We start from the raw sequence: 9,238 nt of genomic DNA on the forward strand, positions 1-9,238 counted from the left end.
AGTAGGTTAGTTGTGTATAGGTACAGTGTTTATGTGAAGCATTCGTATAGTTTGTATTTTTTTAATTTACAGTGGGGAAAATAATTATTTGATCCCCTACTGATTTTGTAAGTTTGCCCACTTACAAAGAAATGAAGGGTCTATAATTTTTATGGTAGGTTTATTTTAACGGATAGAGAGAATATCAAGCAAAAAATCCAGAAAAAAAAAACTGTTCAAAGGTTATAAATTGATTTGCATTTCAGTGAGTCAAATAAGTATTTGATCCCCAAGCAAAACTTGGTGGAGAAACTCTTGTTGGCAAGCACAGAGGTAGGACGTGTCTTGTAGTTGGTCACCAGGTTTGCACACATCTCAGGAGGGATTTTGTTCCACTCCTCTTTAAAGATTCTCTCTAAATCCTTAAGGTTTCTTGGCAACTCAAAGTTTCAGCTCACTCCACAGATTTTCTATAGAATTAAGGTCTGGGGACTGGCTAGGCCACTCCATGACCTTAATGTGCTTCTTTTTGAGCCACTCCTTTGTTGCCTTGGTGGTATTTTGGGTCATTGTCATGCTGGAAGACCCATCATCCATGACCCATCTTCAGTGTTCTGGCTGAGAGAAGGAAGTTCTCATCCAGAATGTTATGGTGCATGGTCCCGTCCATCGGTCCTTCAATGTGGTGAAGTCATCCTGTACCCATAGCAGAGAAACAGCCCCAAAGCATAATGTTTCCACCTCCATGCTTGACTGTAGGGATGGTGTTCTTGGGGTCATAGTCAGCATTTCTCTCCCTCCAAACACAGCAAGTCGAGTTGATGCCAAAGAGTTCAATTTTGTTCTCATGTGACAACAGCACTTTCTCCCAAGCCTTCTCTGAATCATTTAGATGTTCAGACGGGCCTGTACATGTGCCTTCTTGAGCTGGGGGACCTTGCGGGCACTGCATGATTTCAACTCATTGCAACGTAGTGTGTTACCAATGGTTTGCTTGGCGGCTGTTGTCCCAACTGCCTTAAGATCATTAACAAGCTCCTCCTGTGTAGTTCGGGGCTGTTCCCTCACCTTTATCATGACCATCCTTTCCTCATAAGGCGAGATCTTGCATGGAGCACCAGACAGAGGGCGATTGATGGTTATTTTGTATTTCTTCCATTTCCGAATATTCACACCAACAGTTGTCTCCTTCTCAAAAAGCTTCTTGCTGATGGTCTTGTAGCCCATTCCAGCCTTGTGCAGGTCTACAATCTTGTCTCTGACGTCCTTTGACAGCTCTTTGGTCTTGCCCATGGTGGTGGGAGAGGTTTGAATGGAAGATACACATTCTATGGACTGGTTTCTTTTATACTCATAACAAGATGACATTAGGAGTAATTTCTTAAAGTGACAGGACTAATCTGTGTTCCACTTGGGCACGTAACCAATCTGTGGGAGCCAGAATTCTTGCTGGTTGGTAGGGGATCAAATACTTATTTTACTTACTGAAATGCAAGTCAATTTATAACCTTTATATAATGTGTTTTTTCTGGATTTTTTGTTGTTGATATTCTGTCTCTATCCGTTAAAATAAACCTACCATACATAAAATAGACCCTTAATTTTTTTGTAAGTGGTCAAACTTATAAAATCAGCAGGGGATCAAATAATTATTTTCCCCACTGTATATTTTTATGCTTAAAATTAGCTGCACAGATGCAAAATTTTAGCTGCCTCATATGCCTGCTTCTCAAACTCTTGTGAAGGTAAATGGGTTTCTCACACTTTTTTTCTGTGCTGCAACAGTCTCGTTATAGAGACAGTAATAGAGATCAAAAATCTAATCTAATCTATTTTTTTTGACTGTGAAATTCAACAATATAAAGAAAAAGTGAATTTTCCTTGTTTGATTAAGATTTTCATGAAGTTCTCATTTATATTACATTTTAGTGTGTGACTAGGTTTTTTTTTTTGTTTTGTTTTTTTGGGATTTTTAGCAAATTGCATGAAAATTAATTGGGGGGCAATATGACCTCAACACAAAAGTTAGCAAAATTTATACAGCCGTTCCAAAACACACCTATGTGTTGACACTTTGCATGCACATTACCCTACATGAGAAATAGTCACAAATTAATCAGCTTTTCAAGCATTTTGGAATTGACTGCTGTTCAAACTGACCCCAACACAACAGGGTTTTTTTTAAATCAGACTGTACCGAAACAAACAGCTGTTACTGCTAAGCTCCACAGCATCCAAATTCAATTATTAAGCGGTTTCTAAATTCACCTTAGTGTTTAATCAGGTGTCACCGTCACACAGTTCGTTACAGACACACAAGCACAAAATGGACCTCAAGCATGCCTAGCACAAAAATCACAGTGTACCATTCAATCCAAACTTCTATCCCTCATGCTCTCCTTTTTGGTTTTAGCTGCATGGAGAATGAAAGCTGCCACCATAAGGAACCCCAGCCCATTGAAGAAGTGACAGGCACTGCCAGAATATGATCCTAATCCTGTTCCCAGCATTCTTTTAGCCCGCTGGCACTGCAATTTTGCCACATACTCTCCAAGCTGTCAGCTGAGGTAAATCTCTCCAACAGCACATTTCTCAGATACACATCAAAGAACTCCAGGAAACCAAAACGGCTCACTCAGAAATTAGCCAAAAAAATGAAAGATGCCAACTATTAATGCACGTTAGACCTGAACATAAATGAATGTGCTTTAATATCTTAAATTAAAATATTTAAGAGAGAGAAAAGCAGCAGCGTGACTGAGAAAGTGCTGATGATGGGATGATGACAACAGGTGTTTGAACTCGCCTGCGAGAGGTCGCTCTTTGGTCCCAGCTCTCTTTTCTGATTCAATTCTCTTTTTTTTATCCCTCTGTGATCACAACCCCACTTAATCCTCTTAAGGGCAAAGAAAACCCCTCTTTTCTGGGGAGAGCTCACCCAAGCCAACCACAGCACTCTAGAGCCTGTCACCAAGGCGCTGTTTCAGTCACACGTAATTACACATCAGTGCCACACTACACACACCTTTCAGACGGGGAGAGTGGCATTGTGGGCATGCGGAGGGAAGCTCAGCACTCTTTGAATGCAGGACACAGTCATATGGATTAAGTCTCCACCGGACACTTGAGAGTTAGGCAAGACATTTCACTACTGTGAAAGCAGACAATCACGGGCAAAACATGTATTGAAATGGCTGTTGCCTGCAAGGATTTATTATCTTAATGGTAGATTAAGCGGGAAGATGTATGGTGTGGTAATTCATGCTAAGCATCATGGGACAGTTCATAGAATGCTGCTTCAGCAGAATGTTTTAACTGTGATTATCTGAATGCTGCATCGCATCAGTAATGACGGATGCACCGCAGAGATAGAGACAGTGGACTGGACAATAGCTATATGTACACTTGCGGTCAAACGTTTGGAATATTTGTGATTTAAAAGTGTCAGAAAAGCGTTGCGCAAACCATCTGAGGTCCTGAACCTGCACTGCGATTCCCAGCTCCTGCTGAGCGAGACTTATGGCCTGTTGCACCACACACTCATTCTGCAGCTGGGACAGGGAACAAGTAGAGTACACTACGTTTCCACCCCGTCGCGTGGCCTGGATCCCAGACCTGGGCAGAACATGAAACATCAGATTGATTAGATGTCAGTTCGCAGTCAGTCTTCATGGACACATGCACGCGTTATCACAAAACACATTCAACAAAATATTTTAAAAATGCCCAGGTAATGAAAATATATTAATATTATATTGATTGCTGTGCATTTTGCACCATTTAAAAAAATACTTACAGAAGCAGCTGTGTTTGCAAGAGGGGAAGTTTGTCTCTCTTTGGTCCAAGACCTCTTAAAAACATTGTTCTCTTCCACCATTGCAGAGTGTCTGTCTGTGGTGCAAACTTTACACTGTTTATGCAAGAAGTCTCTTTGCTCAACAAGGGCACATTTATTTGATCAAAATTACAGTAAAAACATAACATTGGGAAATATTTTTACAATTTAAAATAACTTTTCTATTATTCATGTGATGACAAAGCTGAATTTTCAGCAGTTATTACTCCAGTCTTCGGTGTCACATGATCATTCAGAAATCACTCTAATATGTTTATTTGGTGCTCAAGAAACATTTCTTGTTTTTATCAATGTTGAAAACATCTATTTGAAATAGAAATCTTTTGTTACATTGTTTACTTCCGTCTTTACTGTCATTTTTTTTTATTTAATGTGTCCTTGCTAAACAAAAGTATGAATTTCTTAAATAAATAAAAAATAAATAAAATCATCCAGACTCCAAACTTTTGAGCAGTAGTGTACATACTTGCATCTGACTGAAATCGCTCCCTTGTTCACTAGCCCCTATTCAGTACACTATAGTGCACTATATCAGAAAGGAGGTAACAAAATGAAAAGAGCGAATTCAGATGCTGACTTACACTGCGCGTTGGAGAGCTGTCAGACAAACATCTTCGTCACATATGTACATTTTTCTATGACTACATTTGAATGAATACACCATCTACTGGTGACTAATGAATATTTTTAATCATCCACCAAATGTGGATCTTTTCCTTACATTGTTGTAAGTTAACAACAATGCCACCTCAGTACATTAGTAAAACCACAATAAATTGAGTTAATGCCTAAAAAATATATTTTTATATTAAATATTATAAAACTATATTTTACTTAATCCATGTAATTTTATTCAATTTATAAAATTCAGCTATGCAATACTGTCTCTCTTTATTTTCTTGATAAGTAATGATCAATAAGAAGGTAGAAACTAGAACCAGCATGAAATATACGTTAAAGCAGAAATAAGAAAGATGTAAACTGTATCTCTTGTTCAAACTTTGCATTTTTGTTGACTGTTTTTGCAAATGTAATCATTTTCATCAAATCATATCGCGATTCAATCACATCTTAACATTTGTATGTTTTTTTTGTAACATTTGTATTTGTTAGTATAACATGGAATTCTCTTTTACTTCACAAAACATGCCATTCTTTTCCAGACATTTTGCCCAATACTAACTCTGTCAAAGCTTTTCTCCTCTGTCATGCCTAACTGCCGCCCATCCGTGGAAGTGATGTGGATTTTGTTTTCATCCAGGAACTCTTTAGGCAGGTAGCTCTGAAGTGTCCTGCGTAATCGCATTGTGCGGGAACCTGACAGGTCATTCGCCCACAGATAATCTGAAAAAGAAAAAAAACGTGCTTATATTATCTGCATCCCTTCCATTAAAATGCTTTGAGTGTTGGCAATTTGGCAGTTCACATACTGACTGAATGTGTCTGCAGGAGAGCAAGTGTCTTCCCTCCTGGAGCTGCACATAGATCCAATACTGTGTGTCCTGGCTGGACGTCCAATGCTAGAACAGGCAGCACTGAGGCAGCATCCAGAAGATAATATCCCAATATGCCACTGCTGTCAGGTCTAAGTTAATAGGACAGATATATTAAACAATCAACTTGGGACACGGCAGAGAAATTAAAATTTTTAGTAATTCTCACCTAGCTGGCTTAAATCTAGATATGTCTCCTTTGGGGAAAACAAGACATTTTATATCGGGACTTATACTGGGTTGAAGAGCAGCAGGTTCGAGCTCTGTTGAATCTCTGTGAGAAGTCGTGGAGTCCTGTGAACATTGATGGACTTCATTTCTGGTGCAGTGAATACTGATGAAGTCTTTACATCCTTGAGCTTCTAATTCGGTTATTACATTGGGTGCTGAAGAGAAACTGTTTAACAGCGCTCCATACTTTTGTTCACACAGCATGGCAACTCTAATAGAGGGCCATAGGTCCCTTAACTGTTTACTGTAGCTTGTGTCAAAGTTGTGCAGAGCAAGTTCAGTGGCTGGAAACTTGGGCCTTGTTGCTGCCTAATACAGAGGAACACGATATCATTTTATGCTATCTATTTCTGACACTTTGTTTTTATTTTGAAAAGGAATGCAACCTCTTTACTTACCCATTTAGTTTTAACTCGATACCGTCGCTGAATAAATCTAATCGAGCCTTTAGATTTGTTTATACAAAGTTTGGTGCATACGTACGCTGCCATGTTTGTGTATCATCAAAAAGCGTCCGTTGTTTTTGTGCTCATTGGTTCCACTATCATGTTTTATATTTATCCACTATAATAATAAAGCTATTTTATTAAAAACCAAAACATCATATAATACATCATTTAGCCAAGCAGTTTCCCAAACAAGTGGCGTAAACCCATTCTTGAATTCACACACTGGTTTCAATTATTAGCTAGGTTTCATAATATTCGCGCGTACATGATACATGATTTCTTGTAAATATAACAAAATACGATTTTTAAAAAAAATTAATCAATCAACAAATTGTTACCAACAACATAATGTGGGTCTTTATAAAGCGATTATAACGTAAGAACGTTACAGAAAGGTTCTTTGTGAGCCCCTACTTACTATTGCGAAGGCTTAACTCATGGATATTAATAAGCTCATACTGACGTTGATTGCAACCATCCAATAACGTTCCTATTTAATATTCATAAGTCAAACCTTCACCATAGTAGAAATCATAAATTGGGGTCTCAGCATATTTTCCTCTCATAACGTTCCTTGTTCAGCTTCAGCCAGATTTTGCACCTTTATTGAGTTTAAGTGGGAATTTACGACATACAATTATGGTTTTTGAAAGAAAAGTAGTCACATATGGAGAGCCTGACGAGGTGGAGGAGGAGATACTAATTTCAGAATTTTTACTGTAACGTAACGTTAGTTTAAAGTGCATTTGAGAAGTTATGCAACTTACATGTACGTTATATGAACTGCAGGCAAGTCGTTGCTAACATGTTAGCTGTCTTGACCAGACCTGACATGAACATTACAAACTGTTCTGGCTGCTGTTATTTAGATGATTTGTTTACTAATAACCTATTCGTGTGGAAGAGTGACGTGTTTAATAATATGCACTTGGTGTACCTTAACTTTAACTATGAGATGAGTTTGACCACTCTTCAATACGCAACTTACGACACAAGCAGGCCTATTTTAAAAAGGGAGAAGAATAAGAAATAATACACAATTGATTTTGGCCGATGATTGGTTAAAGTAGTGTTCCAGCCGAAACACCTGTTCACCTCATTGCTGGGTAGAACCTAAAGCGGGATCTTTATTTTTGTTGCACAGCAAGGGAACATTTCAATGTGATTCTGCTTAATACATTTTCTTAGGTTTAATCAAGAGATGGTCTAAAGGTTTTTAAAAAAAAATTTTTTTAATAGTATTTATGCTATATTGTTATACAGGTGCATCTCAATAAATTAGAATGTCGTGGAAAAGTTCATTTATTTCAGGTCAGCAAAATTGGTTGAAGGCACTTCACTTAGAGAGTTTCAGGGAGGTTAAAGTATTATATTAGAATTTGTTATATTCAAGGACCCCTTGGTAAATAAAGAACAGATGCTCCTGTTAAATATCGTATAGAATAGTGTTGTAAACAACATTTATAATACTATATCAATGTATTTAAGTACTTAATGATGCTTACATTGCAAAGACATTAAAATGTTTATATAAAACACTAAGATACAATAATACCATTTTGGTCCCCAAAATTGTATATTAATATTTGTTAAATAGTTTCATGGTACTACATTTTTGCGTCTTTTCTCTTATTTGTAAAGGAACAGACAACAGCAGAGGAAGATGAAGGAAAAGATGGTGCCGATGAGGAGGAAGAAGAGATGGTGGTATGCTACTACAATATCTAAAATGTATAGGCTAAACATTCAATTCTTCTGTTATAAATGCATCTTTTTGGTTTAATTTTGAAAGAAAAAAAGAGACAAAAATGCTGAAGGAGAGGTAGTCATATAGATTAAAATGTGTCTGGCCCTCTGCAGGACCCCCTAGAAACAATAAGACAGAAATGCGAGCAGACGGCACATTGCATACATGCACGAGAAAGGCTAGAAGCTTGTGAAACTAGGTCACACGGTCACACACTGAGGAGGACTGCACAGAGGAGCTTTTCGACTTTCTACATGCACTGGACCATTGTGTAAGTCACACTTAGCAGCAGTTAAAAAGCTTTTTTTTTTTAAACTTAAATTTTTAGTGTCAGTTCTTTAAATGTGTTCTCTTAAAGGAATAGTTCACCCAAAAAAAATTAAATTCTGTCACAGTTGATACAAACCTGATGAATTTCTTTCTTCTGCTAAATACAGAAGATGATATTTTGAAGAATCTGAACAGTTGCTGGTAGGAAAAAAATGGGATATATATATATATATATACTGTATATATATAAAGTCAGTGGCTACTGTCAACTGTTTAGAACAACTTGAGGGTGAGTAAAAGACAATTTTCATTTTTGGGTGAACTTTCCCTTAAAAAAATATTGCTCCAGTATCATCATTGTCTTCCAGATTGCACAGAAGCTCTTCAGTTCAGTTAAATGAAGCCCCTCTGAGACGCTATCATCGTACTGCATTTCCAGTGGAGCATCTAGAGCTCCACAGATGTGTATTTAAAATGTACAGCACAAGCAACACCAGAGATCTAAAACTTGTGTTGTACATGTACAGAAAGTACACACATTTGTTCACATGTCTTTTGCTAAAAAAAATAAAATAAAAATCGATGTTGGCCAGAAACGGACTGCTACGTTACATCTACCCCTTTGTTCAGGGTCTCATTATTCAGTTTCTAATGTCAAATGCCTGTGAAACTTGTTCAGTTTATGTCTCAGTTGCTGAATCTTATGTTCATACAAATATTTACATGTTAAGAAATTTGCTGTAAATAAAGCAGTTGAATGTGAGAGGACTTTTTTTTGCGTGTAGACCCAATTGCAATTACACAGTCTCTCAGGGTGGCAGTAGACATTGCATTTTTAGTTGCTAGTTTCTCCTTGCTTTAAGTTAAAATCTTCTGTCACTGAGAATGTAATAATATGTGACCCTGGACCACAAAACCAGTCTTAAGTCGCTGGGGTATATTGCAGCAATAGCCAAAAATACATTGTATTTTTTGCATTGCTTTTTCTTTTATGCCAAAAATCATTAGGATATTAAGTAAAGATCATGTTCCATGAAGATATTTTGTAAATAACAGAAAAGCAAGCAGGAGCATGATTTGGCATGGCAGCCAATATAATAACCGTTTCCTTACCTAAATCCTGTGTTTGGACCAGGCTCAGCTGCAGAATCACATCACTTTGTGCTTCTGAAATTAGGCTATTATCTTTTTCTATATAGTGTAGTAGTTAGCT

The 9,238-nt window shown here is 37.4% G+C and overlaps 2 pseudogenes; one reads left to right on the forward strand and one right to left on the reverse strand.

Moving 5' to 3' along the window:
- Positions 1 to 2,064: 2,064 nt before the first annotated feature.
- On the reverse strand, positions 2,065 to 6,051 carry LOC107716930 (5-methylcytosine rRNA methyltransferase NSUN4-like; annotated as a pseudogene).
- Positions 6,052 to 6,647: 596 nt separating this feature from the next.
- Positions 6,648 to 8,426, forward strand: LOC107716940 (cytochrome b-c1 complex subunit 6, mitochondrial-like; annotated as a pseudogene).
- Positions 8,427 to 9,238: the final 812 nt, after the last annotated feature.

This window comes from Sinocyclocheilus rhinocerous, unplaced genomic scaffold, assembly GCF_001515625.1.
Source record: "Sinocyclocheilus rhinocerous isolate Xijiao unplaced genomic scaffold, SAMN03320098_v1.1 scaffold930, whole genome shotgun sequence".
Lineage (NCBI taxonomy): Eukaryota > Metazoa > Chordata > Actinopteri > Cypriniformes > Cyprinidae > Sinocyclocheilus > Sinocyclocheilus rhinocerous.